This window comes from Marmota monax, unplaced genomic scaffold (genome assembly GCF_021218885.2).
Source record: "Marmota monax isolate L192 unplaced genomic scaffold, Marmota_monax_Labrador192_F-V1.1 WCK01_AAM20220418_F8-fsc00208, whole genome shotgun sequence".
NCBI lineage: Eukaryota > Metazoa > Chordata > Mammalia > Rodentia > Sciuridae > Marmota > Marmota monax.
Window position 1 is genome coordinate 859,435 of NW_026693914.1, and position 20,219 is coordinate 879,653.

Sequence of the window (20,219 nt, forward strand, 5' to 3'; positions counted from 1 at the left end):
TATCAATGCGTATAGTTATACTGGGCCCCACCAAGTACCACTGTAAGACTCCAGTTTCAAAATTTCTAAACCATCAGGGACTATACTCCGGAATTTTAGAACATTTCATTTCCTTTATATATGAGCTTCTGAAAACATTTCCAATAGTCATTTTAAATTTCCCATCCCTTTCATTATCATTCACCATCTTGTTCTGAAACTTACTGTCCTGTTCTCTTTGGAGTGTGCTTATTAAAGCCTCCAACCAGAGTTTTCATTGTTCCTTTTCTAAACTCTCTTGGGAGCCTTATAGAAGGAGTGAGTAGCTGGATTTTGTGTTAGAATCCAATACATTCACAATACGCTTGATCATGTCCTTGTGAACTCGCCTCATACTTCCTACACTAAACCCCTTTTAATGGTTTTGTTGTTTTCTTTAACTTCTGAATCCACTCTTGAAAAAAAAAAAAACGATAATTCAGTATACCTCAAGTTTCGACATCTACCAGTCCACCACAAGCTAACACAAGCATGCTGTATCAGTTCAGGGCCTCCAAGAGGCACTCACCAAGATGGAGGTGAAGAGAAGACTGATGGCACAAAAGCTAAGGGGAGATGAAGCGGGGAAAGACATGGGACTAAGCCTAGGAAAGAAAGGGGGCAAGGAACGACTGGATAGGAAGAGCCTCCGACTGCAATGTGGCCTAGGGCCCATCTGAGCCAGTCAGTGGGGGGCCCAGAGCCAAGTTACCTGAGCTGGGCTGAAATGGCCACTCTACACCCGTACTGCACCGTCTTGGCTGGGAGCTGTTTGGGACACCCATGGCTTCACATGAATGCCCTGGTGATTCCCAAAGGCAGACAGATGCATGGGCATGTGAATTTCCACATGTTTTTAAAATTTATGCTTAAAAAGTATTCAGTTTGGCTTTTGCATATGTATACGTATTAAGATGTATGCATTCTGTATTCTTGTTGAATAAAATGCATCTTCAATAATATGAAATATACATATGTGTATGTGTATTTGTGTGTGTGTATATATATTATATTATATATTATATATATTATATAGAATATATTATATACTATATATACTATATTATATACTATATATAATATATTATATATTATATATATATAATATATATATATATATATATATATATATATATATATATATATATATATATATATATATATATATATCTGTGTATATAAACATACACAGGGCTGGGGATGTGGCTCAAGCGGTAGCACACTCGCCTGGCATGTGTGCGGCCCGGGTTCGATCCTCAGCACCACATACAAAGATGTTGTGTCCGCCAAAAACTAAAAATAAACATTTAAAAAATTCTCATTCTCTCTCTCTCTCTCTCTCTCTCTCTCTCTCTTTCTCTCTCTCTCTTTCTCTCTCTCTCTTAAAAAAAAACATACACATATGTCAAAATACAAAGAATTTACCAAGTTCCTACTCTCATCAGTATTAGATGGTAAAAGCACCTGGTTTCAATTCCCATTATCAGCTTTCATACTATGTTTTTCTGTCAATTTCACTTGCCTCAGATATCCACAGAGTAAGTTGTTTTATCAAAAGTTTCACCAAATAGTTTATATACTTCATACTTTTACATCTGAGAAAAATCTGTTCATGAGATACCCCGTGTGATAGAGTATTTGAGGATTGCCTGTTACCACTCCAAATTCTCAAAGAATTTCATGATTATCTCTTAGTGTTAAGTATTACTATGGAGAAAGGAATTACTTTATTCCTTTGCACATAATCCAAATTTTCTGCTTGACAATTCAGAGAATTTTTTAAATCCTTGAATTTTGTTAGGGTACATTTCTATGTGAGCTCTGTCCTTTAGTTTACTTTTCGAATTACTTTAACCTGAATATTTAGTAGTCTCATTCTTTAGATTTAAAATTCTCTTAAAGCAGGAATGATTTTTTTTTAATATATCCAAGAATCACTTGTACATCCCTTGTTTGCTTCCTTTCCTTACAAACAAAAGCACTGGAGCTGTTGTTGTTTTGATTTCTCAGAAAAACTGGAATCTATGTCTTCCATTATCAGCACTTACAGGTTAGAAAATTCCAAGAGCGATTTTTCTAGACATATGGCTAAATCCTCCTTTTAAAGAATCGTCTTGAAATTTCTCACCCCATCCTTTATTTCTTTTTCCTCCCAGTCTCAAGGATGCACCAGAGAAGCTGAAAGAGGTCTCTCAGTCATCTGTGTTTTATTAAGTGCCTAATACACTCTAAGGCAAGCCAGTTCTCTGTTTTCCCAACATTTCAGCTGAGTACCAGAATTTGGGGCCAAACAAATTACAGCAAACCACTTTTTAGTAGAAAGAGGGAAAAAAAATGCCTCAGGAACTCTATAATGTCCTAAACAGAGCAGGCAAACCTAGGGTGGTTAGCCTCTTGCCCAAAAGACGCTCCCAAGAGAAAGACCAAGTGCAACTCATTTTATCTAAAAAAAGGTGAAAGGGTAAATCAGTGTGGCTCCAACTTGAACTTCCGGGTTCTAGGAAGTGTCCCCATTTCCAACTTGAGACTCAGACCACTTAGTTATCTCTCCCACAGTGGATTTGTCTCTTCTATTTCCTTGGTTAAAAACGTCTGAGTCACCAGAAACCAAACACTGCAAGAATCTTTACTTCTTAAAGAGCATTCAACTGCACTGACTGATTTGGTGTGATGGTAGGAATTCTGTTTTGTTCTTTAAAAAATCATGGATTTTATTTGATTCTTGGAATATCCACAGAGGAAGTCTCAGTGAGACAATGACATCCTCAACCCTGCAGCCTGAAAGTGCTCCCTGTGGCCCCCTCCTCACCCAAAATGGACCTTCCCTGGCTGCACCTACAAGTGCATGCACATCCGGACTCCTCAAAGGACTAAATAACCGAGGCTTTATTTGCAGCATATCTAACCTGAGTGGCACACAAGGGGGCTTGCACTTCCCATCCTGAGTTGTATAGAAGACAGGGCATACAAACTAAATAGAAATTCAATGCAATCACACCTGCCTCTCCGCTGGGGATGGAGCCCAGGGCCTTGAGCATGCAAGGCAAGTTCTCCACCACTGAACTACATCCCCATTCCCCATGTCTGTCTCAGAGACTGTGATTCATCAGGACTCGCAGTCCCAGCCAGGATGCCAGTGCTATCTCCTGTAGATCTGTCTCTCCTGGTTACTTCTTTGGATCTCAGGAGTGGATGTTTGGCATCTGTTCATGAATAATTTTTCTTACTCCCCAGATTCTGCCATGCCATTTATTTATTATAAAGCCTAGTGATGGAGAATGCAGAGCCAGAAACCTGGAGTTTGTGCATTAGTGGACAAAAAGATATCATACTAGCAAACTACAGGGAAGTTCAAGGGTTTAACACAGGTGAAACTAAATTTAGCATGTTATTGAGCATAAATAAAAAGTCATTCTGCACTCTCCAGAAACACACAGTCAGGGGAGAAAAAAAAAAACTGATTACCTATTTTTTTCTTTCTTTCTTTTCTTTTTTCCCCCCCTAGTACTGGGAATGAAATCCAGGGGCTCACATGTTCTTAGTCAAGTGCTTTACTACAGGACTATACCCTCAGCCCTTTTAAAAATACATACATATATATATATATATATATATATATATATAAAATTTTTTGAGACAAGGTCTAGGTTACTCAGGCAGGCCTCCAATTTGCAATTCTCCTGCCCCAACCTCCCAGATAGCTGGGAGTACAAGCGTGCACAACAATACCTGGTTCATTTCAATGTCTTCAGTAAGAGAACCACAGGTCCTGGATAGCCAGAGGCTGTCGTGGGAAGACAGTGAGAGGGAGCAACTGATGTTCCCCAGGGGAGGGCCTAGAGTTGCAAAGAGTTTCTTTCACGGTTTATAAGAAGTTACTATTTTGTGTTTAACCAAATTGCCCTCATGTTCTGGCAGGCAAATGGAATATTAAGAAAAAAAGGTATCAAAAATTTGTATCCTGTATAAATTGTACTCTTCTCACAAAACTGAACATTTCCAAAAAGACATTATTGGAATCCTGTGGCATTTCAGGCATGACTTAATGGAACATTCAGGAAAAGATCATTGTCATTGTAACCAGACTGTGAATATCTTAAGGGCAGGGATCAAAATACACAAAAATATAACACAGGAAAGTCCTTCATATGACCTGCGGATTCAGGAGGTCTCCTGGAAGAAACAGTAGAACTTGATCTCAAAGGATCCACAAGAATGAAAGGCAATAAATCCATAGCTGGATTAATTAATTGATTAATTTTTTAAAATGTAAGTGAAAAGTTGGAATGGCCTCACCAACCACCATCAGAAACCAATTTTTCTCCCTTCCAAGGAGCATGCTCATGGCAAAAGCAAAGAATGGCTGAGATGGAGCTAGAATGTGCTACAGGCCTAGGTCTAAATTGACCTGTGCCCCAGGTACACCCAGATGACTACCATGCAAACCCAGCTTGCAGAGAAACCTTGTTATGATGGAAGTCCCTCATTAACTAAGTAGATTCTATGTGATTGCTCAAACTATTCTTCCCCTAATTTGGGAGAATGCCCCTCTCTATGTGTGTGCTGGGATTTCCATTTAATGAATTCAATTAGTATACTAAATATGGCTGATCTGTTCTTTCCCAGTGTCTACTGGATAAGCAATAGAAAGTCTGATCAATAGCTCAACTGGACATGTGTATATGTTTTTCTAGTACATACCTTTCCATATCTGTTTGCCATCTTTAAATATAGCAAGTAATTTGTGGCTGATAATTTACTGAATTTTGCATTGATTCTATACCCAAACTGTCAACATGAAATATCACTAGTTATGTGCGTGACTTAGTGTGGGGATAATTCATTCTCCATGAGGCCATATCGAACATGGTTTTGTTCCAAGGTGTTCTCAAACCTCCTGATGGGCAGTGAGGAAGCAAACCTCCCACCCAGCCTCTGCATCATGGCTGGAAAAACACTATGACTCTTTTACACCATGCCCAGCACTCCTGCAGAAGTACCCCAGCACTCAGAGCTGGAAAGTGAGGAAGGGGAACAGCGAGCAGAGAAAGAAAGAATAGCTTCCTCCCATTGCTTCAGAACTCTGGGGCCCTGTAGACATTTGATGGCATTCAGGACACGCTGCCCCAAAATATGTCACCTTGACCTTTGAGAAAATAGCCACGGCTGACTGTTACCTTCTCCCCTCAAACAGGTCGTAACACCAAATGGACTTTGCTGCACAGTGTGTCAGAGATCCTCATTCCAGAACCTTCCTCCTTGTGCTCAGAGGAAAGGAACATCTTCATCCTTGAAGACCCAGAGACACTGAGCATAATCTGAACAACAGGGTGTCTAAGTCCCCAGCCTGTTACCATCAGATCATACCCTCTTGTCTATCGTATTTGTCAAAAGCTGTCCATTTCTTCATTAAATCTGGTGTAAAAATACACAGGCATCCCTGTTTCTTTGGGTCTTTTTTTCAGACTCTCCTGTCACATAAAATGCCTATTAAATTTGTATGCTTTCCTCTTGTTCATTAGTCTTTTGTTATCGAAGTCTCATTCATGAATCTACATATTTCACTTTTAAAGATTCTGAGGACCAAACAACAGTTTTAAACACATCATCCTGGTCATGTCAACATGGTTTCTTCTGATAATGGGAGTTATCTTTAATTCAACTTTTCATGATAGTGAAATCACAGGATGTTATTTTAAGTCAGTTCCATTTTTGCTGGTGTGCTCTTAGGGTTTATCTCTGAGCAACCTGAATTTGTTTGCACTTCAAAACATTTTAAATCTAGTTCCTTAATGTTTCTGTTGCAAAGAAACAGTTGCAAAGTTTAAAAAACAAGGATCTAATTTAAAAAAAAATGTTAAGGTAAACTGGGGTTGCAGCCCAAGCCCTGGGCTGAGAAAAGAACCTTGACTTTGTTTTTATTTGATTTGTTTTTGTTTTTGTTTTTTGTTTGTTTTGTTTTTTCTTCTTATTTTCCTCTAAGCAAGACAATGAAATGAAAGGACTTGAATTATTTCTGAAATTCCACTTTAGTCCTGAAATTCTGAGATCAAAGCTTGGGCCGGTAGCATCAGTTCCTTTTGGAATACATAATAAGATGGTCATTCGCATCACCGGACTGCACATTCTGGAAAAAAATAAAAATATGCTATATGAATCATTTTGTCCCTCTTTTCCACAAAGAAAGTAAAGAGAAAAGTGAAAGAAATTAGAATTGTAGAAAATCCAAATTATGGGAGGAAACAGGAGAACAAAAAAGAAATCTAGAACTTGCTGATTGACTTCTTCAGTCCCATCCACTCTCAGAAGGGCACTCAGAACAATCTCCCAAGACAGATGATCATATCTCAGTTTAGAGATGAGAATCCTCAGGCTCTCAGGCAACACCAATAGCTCATCAAGACCAGAAGAGAGGCTCTTGGGATTTCAAAGCATTTGACTGGGCATATTATGTTTTTTAATTTTTATTTCATATTGTTGTTGTTGTTGTTGTTATTATTATTATTATTATTATTATTATTATTATTATTTTACTAAATGTGAGCAGGTGGATAAGTCTCTGTCATTAGAAATAGAAATACAAATTCCACACCTTTTAATAACTGACAAAAGTGCTAATGTTTGAAAGCTCAGCAAAACCCTTTTGACTAGGGTTATAACAATTTTTGTTGTTGTTGTTTGTTTTTTGGTACCAGGGATTGAACCCAGGACATTTAACCACTCAGCCACATCCCCAGAACTTTTTATTTATTATTTAATTTTTATTTTGATACTGGATCTCACCAAGTTGCTTAGGGTCTCATTAAGCTGCTGAGGCTGGCCTCAAACTTATGATATTCCAGCCTCAGCCTCCCTAGTTGCTGCGATTTAAGGCATAAACCACAATGCCTTGCGAGTTACAACAACTTTTGATGAGCAGAATGGCACGCTTTACTCAAACTACAGAGAATAAAGCTTATTAAGGTGAGGGTTAGCCACTAAGGTACCTGTTGAACTCAGGACTTCCAAAGGCTTGGTCCAATCATACCATGTTAAAATACATAGCAATTCATTATACTGAGAGTTAATTTATGCTGAGTGGCTTATTAAGTACTTTGTTGTTTTATTTAAAAATAAGTACTAGACTGGGTGCTGGAAGAGAACTAGGAGTTCTCTTGTCTGCCCATCATCATAGGCAGTCTTGCAGGCTGCATGAGAAGCCAGGGCCACCTACCAGATACCAGCACATCCCACTGTGTTCAGCAAGGAACAAATGGCCCTTTGACACTGGCAGGCCTTGCAAACCAGTTCCTCTAGAATGACTGTCAGTAGCACAAACACACCTTGATCACTGTTCTGAACACTGCACCTGATACTGAAAATCGTGCTAAGAAGAATTCATTTCCAGAAAAAACATCTCCTGTTGCCAGACTTCAAAGGCTCTCTGTAATTTTGTCTGAGAATCAAATAGTGGAGAGGGAACAGGGCAGAGAGACTCAATAGGCTGCTCTTGAGAGGCTACCAGGAAAGGAAGTGGGAGACCTGGGGTCACACACCCAAAGGCTGGCTGCTGTCTCCACACCACCAACCTGCCCAGGTCAGCGCACCCCCCATGACTGCAGGGAGAAGACCCCCACCTCGCAGCCTGCTGAACTTCTCAGTCACAATAGTCCGTGGATCTTAGAGAATGCAAGTGGTATCTCTGCAGCTTTTTCAAAGTTTCCAAACTCTCTACCTGGAGATGTAGCTCAGTGCTGGAGCCCGTGCTGAGCATGAGCAAGGCCCTGGGTTCAAACCTCAGCACCAAGTTCTGTCTGATGCACTGCAAAGAACTCCCCTTTTGCTACAGTAATTAGGGGGAAAAAAAGCTCAACTATAAGCAATCAAGCCAGTGACTGTGATGATAGGGAGGATTAAAGGTGGAGTGCCTGCCACAAATGATAAGATGGGACTGTCATTGATTTCTCACACACATACGCATACACATGTATGCGTCCCCCAGTATCAAGAGCACCAGGATCTTCTACATGAAATAGAGACAGTGCTGAGAATGAAGCTGGGCTCTCTGCCCGAGTTACAGAACGCTGGAAGACCCTCACTGAGAACTGCGGGCAGTGGGTGGAACCCAGGGGCAGGGCAAGGAAATCAAAACAGACACTGAGGTTTGTTTCTTTCCAAAAACCCGGACATCAGTGATCCAGAGACATAATACCCTACGATATTTTATTTTCAAAACAAGACAGACCCAACTCCAGCTCCCTCGGGAGCCCTACTTCCCAGCACCCGGCTGCCTCGGGAGCCCTGGCATTTCCTCTTTTGCAGGGAGAGCGGCCAAGGCAACAATCGGGCTGATTGGGAGCTGAGCGGGTGCTTAATTAAGGCTGGATCTTTTATTCTCCAGGGCAATTCAGCACAGCTTGAATGAGCCCCAGAGCCAGTTGGTGGTGGGAATGTCTTTCTGGGCAGTGGGAGAATCCAGTCTCAGGGCTGGCTCATCAGCATGACAATGCCCCCCAGGATGCACTTGGACTGATGTAATGGCCAGTTATGGAGGGGGATAAAAGCCTGGCTGCAGAGGCCTGGAGCTTGCAGCTGACTGGGGCTACTTCAGTGCATGAAATTCCTTCCCTCTTTCTTTCTAAGAGATGTTTGCTAATTGGTAGAGCTCAGAAAACAATATAGCATTAAGAAACCCTTTCCTTCCTCCCACCCCCACCCCGGTTTGGTTTTGTTTTAAATTCCCTGCTTTCTTGCTTCACTGGAAATCTCGGCTTTTGTTCTGCGGTTTACATGAAGTTTTAATTTTTCTTTTTCTTCCTAACATAGAACTTATAAACAACCATTTACTAAAAGAGACTGCAACCCATATTTCTGTACCGGGGTTTCCCAAACCGACGCCCCTCTTTAAGAATCTTGGCTGAGACCGGCTCCAACTCGTATATCTGCCTCATACGTTATACATTGATACAAAACATTTTGGAAAAGTGAGTCATGGAAAGTTAGTCTGATTTTGTATTTTTTTTTCTTCCTTTTTTTTTTTTTTTTAATCACAAGAGCCTGTTTAAAGCTGGAGCAATTGAATCATTTAAGTTGACAGGGTAATGGCCAAAATGGAGACAGTCTGAGGAAGTGCCAATTGAGTCTGGCCATGGATGCTGTTTTGGTTTTGCCACCAACTCAGTAAGTGACAGGCAAGACATTGTCCTTTCTCCTCTGCTTGTATCTCAATCTGCTCATCTGTCCAAGGAGAGAAGGAAAGGCAGTGATTTCTCAGGTCCCACCTGTGCCACCACTTTTGGACTGATCAAAACGGACCATGTTTTCTGAACACGGGAAAGGCGCTCCAGAACGTCAGAAAATGTATCCATACAAAGCGCGAGTGCCCACGTTCCACCTTGAGTGATCGCTCTTCATGATACTGGATGCTCTCCCCCAGTTAGCCGACTGCTAAGAATGACTGAGAAGGCTATGAGCACTGACCCTGCACCTCGGTGTATCTCAGCCCCACGGGCAGCTGATCCACAGAACCAAGAGCATGCCGTTCAGGAGAACGTTCTTTACTTCCCAAGGTCCACAGAATTCTGAAAAGAGGCAGCTCTGCATGCCACCTCGATCCTGCTCTGCATCAGGGTAGTCCTTCAACAGCTCTTGTGTACAAGACCACTGCAGAGACTCGTGGGAGCCAGGAATGTTCTCATGTGGCCTATTGGAAGGGATTCTGGATGCATCTCTGCCTGCACTAACACACCAGTTTTCACCCTCCTCCGTCTTTACTTTTATCTTTTTTATCCTTTTTTTAATTGTTGTTAAGTTTGTTTTAATTAGTTATACATGACAGTAGAATGCATTTATGCACTTTGATATACATAGATGGAATATAATTTCTCATTTTTCTGAGTGTACATGTTGTAGAATCACATTGGTCATGCAGTCACATATATACATACAGTAATAATGTCTGTTTCATTCTACTATCTTTCCTATCCCCAAATTCCCTCCCCTCCTCCTCCCCTCCTATCAATTCCCTCTACCTAATCTAAGGTAATGCCATTCTTCCCTAGTGCTACCTCCCTCCCATCTTATTGTGAATTAGCATCCACATGTTAGAGAAAATATTCGGCTCTTGGTTTTGTGGCATTGGCTCATTTTGCTTAGCATGATATACTCCAACTCCAACCATTTCACTCTTCTTTAAAGCTGAGTAATATTCCATTGAGTATACACGCCACATTTTCTTTATCCATTCATCTATTGAGGGACACCTTGGTTGGTTCCATAGTCTAGCTATTGTGAATTGAGCTGCTATAAATATTGATGCTATTCTAATATTTCATCTCACTCCTGTCAGAATGGCAATCATCAAGAATACAGGCAACAATAAATGTTGGAGAGGATGTGGTGAAAAAGGTCCACTCATACATTGCTGGTGGGACTGCAAACTGGTGCAACCGCTATGGAAAGCAGTATGGAGATTCCTTTCATGCTTTGCCTATGAATCCCACCACGTTGGGAACACGCCTAGCTCCACCCTGCTTCCAAATTCCATACGTATCACATACACGTCCCAATATGAGTTACTGCCATTAGTACCTTCACCTAGGTACAGAATCTCCTAGGGACAAGTAATATTTTTGAGTGGTCTGAGTTTATTCTTGAAATCACAATCTGTGCAATTCCATAATTCTTCTCACTTCCATCAGATTGAGTTGATGATCATGTAAAACACAGCAACATCTTTCCCCCAGGACCAACTTCGGATTTATAAAGACCAGAACTACTTACATAGGGGTCTGGCGAGGAGTTTGGAACGTGATTCATCTGGAAGTTCCCCAAGAGTGGATGTACTAAATATGTATATGTGTGCATATTATTGGTCAGGATTTTTGTCTTAAAATTTAAGATTGGAATTTTGAATAACAACTGGGGTGGGGGCGGGATGTGCAGTGAGAAACGCCCTAGATCTATATGGGTGGTTATCTCTTCTATAATAATAAATGCTGTGACACCTCTCAAGAAATTCCTACTAAATTCCTAGTAATTATCTACAGCACTGATTTCAATTCTTCATCCTCCTTTCTGAGACTTAACAGAAGAAGACCAATATAACAGAACTCTCTGAAGCGATAAAATCTACAATTCCTTGCATAAAATGTAACACTTTGATAGCAGAAAGCCGGAACAAGGTCACCAACTAGTTTCAGTTCTGGGGTTATTCCAGGCGAGTCAGGGATTTGACCTTGTAGTTTCCCTCTTCTCCCAACAAAGTAAAATTCCAACAGATCACCATTTTCCCCTCAGGAAAAAAAAAAAATCCTGCTCACAGTGTCCAGATGAAAAGCCTCTTTGAACTTGGTAGGGGACCCTTTTATTATCATTATTATAAAACCTTAGAGAAGAACTCAGTTTGCTTGATATTTTTCTGAGGTCCAAGTTCTGAGGCTGAGTAATGGGATACAGAACTGGCCTCTTTTGAAAGGTGCCAGTTTTGTCACCAGATTTGTCCTTGGCTAGGAAACAACACTCACACACACACACACACACACACACACACACACACATACACCCACAAGGCACACATGTACGTGGGCACACACCCATCTCCGTGAGTGCATGCACACACATACTCACACTCACACACATGGTCAGCCAGCCACAGTTGTCTTCACAAAGGGGAAGGAGCACATCCCTGCCGTTTAGACTGTCCGCAGCTGGGAGCACAATAGGGTAAGATGAACACGATATCCCACCCCCCGAAATAGCCAAAGAAACCTTTGTGCAGCCCCCGGTGTTGGCTGCATCTTCTCCACCAACATCCTGTCTTGAATTATTCAGGCTCATTCATTATGTATCCCACACAGACACAATTAAATCCTTAACCTTCCCTTCAAGAGAGCAGCTAAGCCTCCAGGGACTGTGAGGACAGTCGTGTTCCTCTAGGCTGAGAGCCGCCTGGTGGAGCTGATGCGAAGGGGAAAGACCCTGATGGGGGCTCTGCTCTGCGAGTGAGTGACAGCTGTAGGAGCCTGCAGCTTGCTGGAGGCTTCTTGCAAGGGGCTGGGGGTGCAAAGGAAGGACTGCGTAATCCAGATTGAACTCAGGGGACTGACAGATTTCCCTGAGGCATTTCCGAACAGGCAGACAGGTCCCAAGTCAGAGGATTTCTTGATCTTTCTTAGACATTTTATGATGGATGAGAATTTGGATCCATTGGGTAGGACACGTGGATGAAGACTCCAAATTTCTCCTAAGGAGACTCTAGGGAGGTCAGGAAAGTTTCAACTTGGTGTTTGCTTGCAACCCAACAATAAGATAAAACCAAAGACTTTTTTCTGCTTCTAGAATATTTCTGTTCCTTTCCCCGGGGCCTCAGATGTTAAAAAGTAGCTTGTACAGGAAAAACTACTGCAAGATGATTCAGCATATTCTCAAAAAAATTAAATGATAAAATTATGCCCTAGTTGGGCTCAAGGAGTAGAGAAGAGTGTATCCCCTGGTCGTTCTTCTCTCTCACAAGAATTCGGCGATAGACAGCTTTGACCAGTTCCACATACCAACTAAATCAGTGATTTGCCACTGTCTGCTCCTGTTGAGAACTGACCAGAGGGAATGTGGTCACCATTCTTTGGCTTTTTGTGGTAGATAATGGTGGTCACCAAGAAATTCAAGATAGGAGACATTTAATTATTTCTCCAAGACTCATTAACAAGCCAAGGGTCAGACCAAATCTGTCTCCCACAGAGCCATTAATGTAAACGTTAGCAAGTGAGCTCAGAAAAGCTTAGAGGACTCTTTCTGGGAGCTCAAGGACTCTTCTGCCCTCTGTCTTTAGGAGGGAATCCACCACCACCTTCTGAAAAAGTTTATTCAATGAAGATATAATAGCTCAACCCAAGTCACCAGAACACTTTCAACCAGCCATTGTCAATTGGACAACTTTGTCCCCCAGAAGACATTTAGCCATATCTGGAGACAGGTTTGATTGACAAAACAGGAAAGGGAGTTTGGGAATGTTTTGCCATCTGGTCAGTAGGACCAAGAATGCTACTTACTGAGCAGCTTCCATGCACAGCATAAGCCCCCGCCCCGCAATAAGGAATCAACTGGTACACATTGTCAACAGTCCTCAGGTCAAGAAACTCAGCTGGTTAAAGCAACGACCAGACAGAGACATTTTAGATGTTAGTTCGTGATTTACAGCCCTAATGTAGAGACAGTGTTGTTTGCTGGATTCTTGTACCCACAAGAGTAGAGAGGTCTTTAAAGTGTTCCAGCCAATTCACATCTCTGGAATGCTCTACTCATTAACAAAGTACTAATTTACAAACTGGTAATTACCAAAAATCCAACACTGAGCAGATGTTTGGGTCACAGACATGCCTCTGGGATGCATATCTGAAATTTGGTTTTTCTCATATATTCCCAGATGACCACCCGCTTCAGTGTGGACCTCTGATTAGAACAACTAACCCACACAGGACATTAAAACCTCTGCTGGGATGTTTTAAAGTATACTACAAACATCCCATAGGAAATGTGTGCCAATTGACCAGAGAATGAATGATGGCTCCAGTTCCTACCATTTTAGCATCATGCGTATGGACGAACTGCTTCTGGGTAGAAAATCATAAAGCAAATTCAGACCAACCTCCTCTAAGAAGTATCTCCTTGGATGTGGAGAAGACCCAACAAATCCCTAAAGGTTACTCACAAAAGTTAGAATATAACTTATTCACAAAGTTTGACTATAAAGTTCTTATTTATACTCCAACAGTCTTAAAGTCCTTTCCCTGAAAACTATGAGCAACTCTCAACTTCTGGGATGAATTATACATACCTGGAAATACACCTGGAAATCTCCAGCCTCGTTTTACACAAAACCCTCATTTTAAACAAAACCCTCATTAAACAAAACAACAATTTCAACAATTGTATAACATCTTCTTTCAGATTTTATAACATCTTCTGAGTGACTATATGCAACAGTTTATGCTTCTTGAGGCTCATTTTTTACTTTTTATCTTTCATATAGGTGCCAGTGAATGATGAAATTGTCATCAAAAAAAAAAAAAAAAAAAAAAACCCACAGGAAGGCCACACGCATGAGCTCTTGAAAGTGTACCAGCTTCAAATATCAGAATATGTACAAAAAAGACAATGTCCTTTTGGCCCTATTCCCTGGATATAAATATGGAAGCTAACATTGATTAAGGACACATGTTTCCAGTTCCCCCTTGTGATGTGTTCCAACTTGGTAGGTCCAGGGTTGAGGACCTGGAGACTTTCAGGGTGGGGCTGTGTTATTCAGGGGTCCCGGGACACAGGAAAAGGTATTCTCAAGGGTCACCACATCATCTCTCCTTATCAAAATGGGACACTTGTAAAAGAATGCTATTTACCATGATGTTGGAACAACAAAAGGAAAACGGTCAAACCGAAACTTAGTATCACTGTCTCCTTCTAAAGCCACAGCATCTGAAGAGGTGTGTGTGTGAGAAAATAATGAAAATTACCCAAGCAAAAGGCAGCAGTAGAAATCCAAAGCAGCCAGGTGACCAGCAGAGAACTGTAGGGAGGTATTTGGGGACAGAGAAACAGAACACTTTTGCAAACACTGCTTCTGTCTGTCATGTGCCCCCAACCTTCTTAAGAGGACTGTGAGACAGACGGTATCATCGAGCAGCCCACAGGAGAAATAAGTGACCCTGAATTCAGTCGCCAACCTTCTCCTTACCTGCATTTAATTTTTCACTTTCATTCTTTACCTCTGACAAGGATAGTAATTAGAAAAGAAAAGACATCTTGGTGGTAAAAGAGGAAAGGGAGAGAAACCAATGGATAGAAAAAATAACTTGTGCAACTGAGCCTTTTAAGAGCTAAAATACATCATTTGGCATCTAGCCAGGACCTCACAGGACTGGGGAACTGGAGCTGGAAGAAGGGACCCTGTGGCAACCCTGCACAGTGTCATGTTGAATTCTGCCACACCATGACATGGGGTCAAAGGGCAGGCATAAATTAACTCTGAGCAGCCTTATGGGGCAGTGCTTTTAAATGCTATCTTTAATGACGGAAGACCTGATTCAAACCTGGACTCCGCCACTTTGCCAGTTCAGTGACATTAGACTTGAGATTCTACCCTCCGTGAGTCCAGGGGATGGATTGTTTGCTTATGAAGTTTCCCTGGGCCTACAACAGTACCTGGTAGAGGCCGGGTGTGCGAGTGGAAGACCTGTTAAATGACCAACTGGAAAAGTGACCTCTGTGCTTCAGTTTCTGCATCTAACAGGTTGCTCAGAGAGATAAATGGGTCAGTACATGAAAATCCCCTTAACCAAGGCCCAAAGTAGGTGCAAACATCCTCAACTGCCTTTGTTATCAAAGTTCTGCATAAGGAGAAGCAAACTGGGAAGTCCATGTCTCTCTTCCCTGTCTGGGAGTCTAAGTTCCAAATAAAACACTCTTTCTCTCACCAAAAGTGACCAAGTCTCAGGCATGTCCTGAAGAACAATTAACCCAGAAAGTGACAACCAAAATAAGGAAATCTTAGATTTTAAGCAATTTTAGAGATATGAGATCTTATAAGAACTGGATAGATCAGATCCTGAGATGGATTTAGAAGAGGCTGCCTAAACATCTAAGCTGAGGGACTGTGGCTTTGTTTCAGGTCAAGCCTGAGGCCCTTCTGAAGCTGAGTTATTTAAAATACCGTCTTGACCTGCTATTCTCCAGGAAACTTTTTTCAAAGTCAAAATTTCAGCATACATGGAAACACCCCAAATGTGTGGGCAGGGGGCAGGGGACACCTGTTAACTATGAGTAGAGGCACTTAAAGTAACTGACTGGTTTCTCCTTTTTGGTTCACTTTCTGGTCGGGCAAAATCAAACATTTAGCTTTCACTTTTGCATGACGTATCTTCCTCCATACACCTCTCAACACATGTCCATTAGCTGTAAATGGTCCCAAATGTGGACGTTTCTGAAGTGATAACAACAGAGCTATTACTACAGCGACAGACTCTGAAAATATCTGCTACTCTAGCCCCGACATCCACCCACCCCCACCCCCCGCCCCATTTCCTACCATCTTGAATAGCTTAGCTTAGCACATTAACGTTCAATTGTCTTTGAGACTTAATTATCCTGCTTATCCAACAAAGAGTAAATATGAGTTAAAAACACACAAACAGAAAAAAAGATAGATTATTGAAGAAGACGTCGTCATATGTTTTAGCTCACCTTTTCTAAAATAATGCTTGTGGAGACCAGGGTATAAGTGACAGTCACAAGCCACATAACAAAAATTCAGTCAAAGGACAAACTTTGACAATGACTCCATAAGATTATAGTGGAGCTGAAAATCTATCTCTTAGAGACATTTCAGTTATCATAATCTCACAAAACTGTGTATACTACATACTACTTCATGGAGATGATAAATAAATATTTTTCTGGTTTGTATACTTACTATGGTTTTTATTGTTATTCTAGAGAGTACTCCTTCTATTAAAAAAGAAAAGAAAAAAAGAAAGTTGACTGTAAGGCTGTTTGTCACCACACTCTACAACACATGTTCACTCTGTCTTTGGATTGTATCAAAAGGCCACATCAACTGGCCGACTACACTATCCTGGATCATGTCAGTGCACTTCTTGAGGCTTGCATAATGACAAAATTGTCTAAAAGCACTATATGCAAGAAAAAAGTGACAGACGCCAGTGACATCCAGCGTGCTTCAGAGTCATAGGATATTATGAATGGAATAGGTGTTAGGATATAAAATAGTCCGACTACCTCAAATCTGTGTATTCATTCATCCATCCATTCATTCCTCCAATGTTTGATGAGCACCTACTTCAGCCAATCACGAACCAAATTAGCATTGCACAAACTTGTCCCCAACGAATGCAATAGGAATTAGCCAGTTTCTTCTGAGAAGGGCCAGAGAATAACTATTTGGGAGTTTGAGGCCCAAAGGTTTGTGTCACAGCCACTGATCTCTGCCATTACGGTGGGAAAGCAGCCAGAGATGATATGAAAATGAATAGACATGACCGTGTTCCAACAAGACTTTGTTTATGGACTCTGGACTTTGAAGCTCACATGATTTTCACCTGTTTAAAAATACCATTGTTTGATTTTTGTTTAACTATTTAAAATGTAAAAATGATTACCAACCCACAAGCAATAGGGAGATTTGCTCTGTGGGTGGTAGTCACTCTCTGGATGGGAGGAGGAAAATGCTCAAAATCTCAGCTCGCTAACTGATGATCTGAATGAATTAAAAGGGGGTTGTAATTAGATGTCACTATGTGCTTGTAAGTTCTACTGGAAGTGAAATAATAAAGGAGGAGGAGCCTTAACTCAGCCCCTTGGCTTCCTCAAATCACCCCACAAGATTTCAGGATTGGTGGGACAGTCCTGCTGTTTCTCCTCCCTCTACCTTCAACTTCAAGTGACGTGCCCATACACCTGGGCTTAAGGCCATTTAGGTGATGACAGACACTGGCCTCAAGACAAAGAAGCCCTGAAAAGTTTGGATAAATTGAATTTGGAATATAACTCGAATAAATCATTCCGCTTGATATTTCAGAATTTTCTACTCGTCAAAGGAATCAAAGTCCTGGGGGAAGGTGGCTCTATGGATAGGTTCTAGGGGAGTGTGATACTTTTATAAAGATATAAAGAAGTAGAATACCTAACTCCAGAGAGGAGGGCACAGCATTGGAAATTGGAGGTAAGATTTGAGGCAGGATCGACAGGAGACATTTGAGGTGTCTTTAAAGAATAGAAATTGGCCTTGGTATTTTCAACACTGACAGTGGCCTGGTGATTCGAGGGCACCCTGGGCATCTCCTCCTTTCTGGAGTGAAATATGTGTGGTCAGAGGATGGAGGAAGAGTGTGGTCCAGAGGCAGAGGGTGAAGGGTCTTGACAAGAGATCTAGACCCGAGGGGAGACCCAACAGGGCCCCAAGCTGGAGAACAGAATGATCAGGTCAGATGTGCACTCTGAAATGGTTAACTGTGGCCACAAGATGCAGAATGACATCAAATGTGAATCAGAAACAAGACAAAGCAATCGAGGTCCAGAAATAATTGCAGGAGAGGACCCCAAACACCTAGAAACAAGCCAATTAAACAGATTGGAAGCAAATGGGTGCCTCTTCTAGCTCTTTGAACTTCACAAGATGTGTTCTTTGTTGTTCAAAACCTGGTCACAAGGGAAGACTTTGGAGTAGAAGATGACAGTGCTTATTCACTCTCTAAAACACCCATTTTGACTAACTTCCTAAGTGGGCAAATGAATTCTCCAAGAACTTTCTCTTCTGTATTCTCCTCGGAAATTTGACTATGAAGTGACTAGGGAACAAAATAAAGAAGGCCATCTTCCTGCAGATCAGACCTCAGCCCTATGCCCCGGAAACACCAGCACAAATTACTGAGAAAAAACGGGGCACTGTAGGAAGAGATTGTTAACAGTAGTCAATCTTTCATTATTTGTTTCCCTCATGAAATATGTTTTTTGCTAAGCCATCTGAATTGAGGAGAGAGGTGTGAAGGTTAGAGAAAAGAAAAACAACAATGAGTATGCACCCGCTCTTTCTCTGGTATTTTGGCAACTTAAATGATTTAATTCACTTTTCTCCATCCTCATCATTTTATCAGGTCAGACTGGTTAGGCAGATGTTAAAAACAGGGAAATGGAAGCTGCATGGAACATTCTTCTCCAAGGAACAGCAGGCGCTCTATCAGAACTGCAAATGCTCAGGACTTGCCTATGGAAACAAAAATCCTAAGTCTGCAGGAAAAGAAGAAAAGATTCAAACCCTGGTGCATTCCTTATTAGCTACCCTCCCCCGCCATACAAAAACAACAAGAGAAGAAAGCATTACCCAAAGCACAAGTGAAAAAGCTTTGTTGTGTGTGTGTGTGTGTGTGTGTGAATATGTATGTACATACACTATGTGCATTATGCGTATGATCTGAACAACATTAAGACAAATTCCCTAACTGTCCCACCTCCAATAATCCAGTGTCTGGAAGCCACCACCAGGCTTTTGATAAGAAGTCAAGATAAAAATCAAAAAGGTAGCCAGGTGTTTTAAAGTACACCTGTAGCTCCAGCAGTTTAGGAGGCTGAGGCAGAAGCCAGCCTCAGCAACTTAGCAAGGCCCTAAGCAACTCAGTGAGACCCTGTCTCTAAATGAAATATTAAAAAGGGAGGGGGGTGCATTGGAGATGTGGCTCAGTGGTTAAGGACCCCAGGGCTCAATCCCTGGTATCAAAATCATCATCATCATCATCATCATCATCATCAGAAAGGTGAAATGAGTCCCATGAAGGTCTCAGTTTTACTGTTCTGGTGCTATGGTGTAGATCTGCAATGTCCTCCAAAGGCTTATGATCCCCAGCTGGGCAGTGTTCAGAGGGGGCCCTTTGAGAAGTGATTGGCTCATGAGGGCTCTGACCTCATCAGTGGATCATTCCATTGACAGCTGAATAGGCCAATGGGAGGTGGTGGAGGCTCTGGGAGGCGGGACCTAGTTAAAACAATAGAACCGTGGGGACTCTATCTTGTCCTGCATCTTTTCCCACAAAATTCTCATCTCTCTTCTTTCTGCTATGAGCTGAGCTGCTTTCCTCTGCTACACCCTTCCACCATGATGGTCACTTCAGGTCCAAAGCAATGGAACTAGCCAGCTGTGGACTGCAATTTCTGAAACCATGAGCCAAAACAATTCTTGGCACCTCCAAATTTCTTCTCTCAGGTATTTGTCACAGTGACAGAAGCTAACTCTTTAGGAGAGAAGGGGTTCAGACAACTGAGCACATTCTCCAGTATTTGAGCCTTCTGGAGGTCACCACTGGAACTGTGGGCACAGATGGACTAGGCTGGCATGAAATAACAGAAATACCACAGGAAACAGATTTTTGTCCCTCCTTTGCTTCATGCTCAGAGTCTTGTGGCTGCTACTAAGTGGCAGAGATAACATTCTGTGAAGGTCCATCAGACTCCAAATCCCATTTTGACTTCGGCATGCTGCACTGTTTCCAGCTCAACCAAAGAAAATGGTGGTGACTAATTGAGATATAAATGGAATTGGAGAATCTAAAGTATCCCAGGCAACATACTGAACGTTCTTATTGTTACAACATTCATGTACAGAGCTGTGGAAGTACATCTACTGGCCAGCCCAGAAGCCACTGTAGTACATCACTCTT

General features: G+C 41.6%; 1 long non-coding RNA gene across 1 annotated transcript in view; it reads right to left on the reverse strand.

The window, feature by feature from the left end:
- LOC124105983 (uncharacterized) overlaps window positions 1-20,219 on the reverse strand; it is a 66,293-nt gene that overhangs the window by 16,384 nt on the left and 29,690 nt on the right. The window lies entirely within an intron of this gene.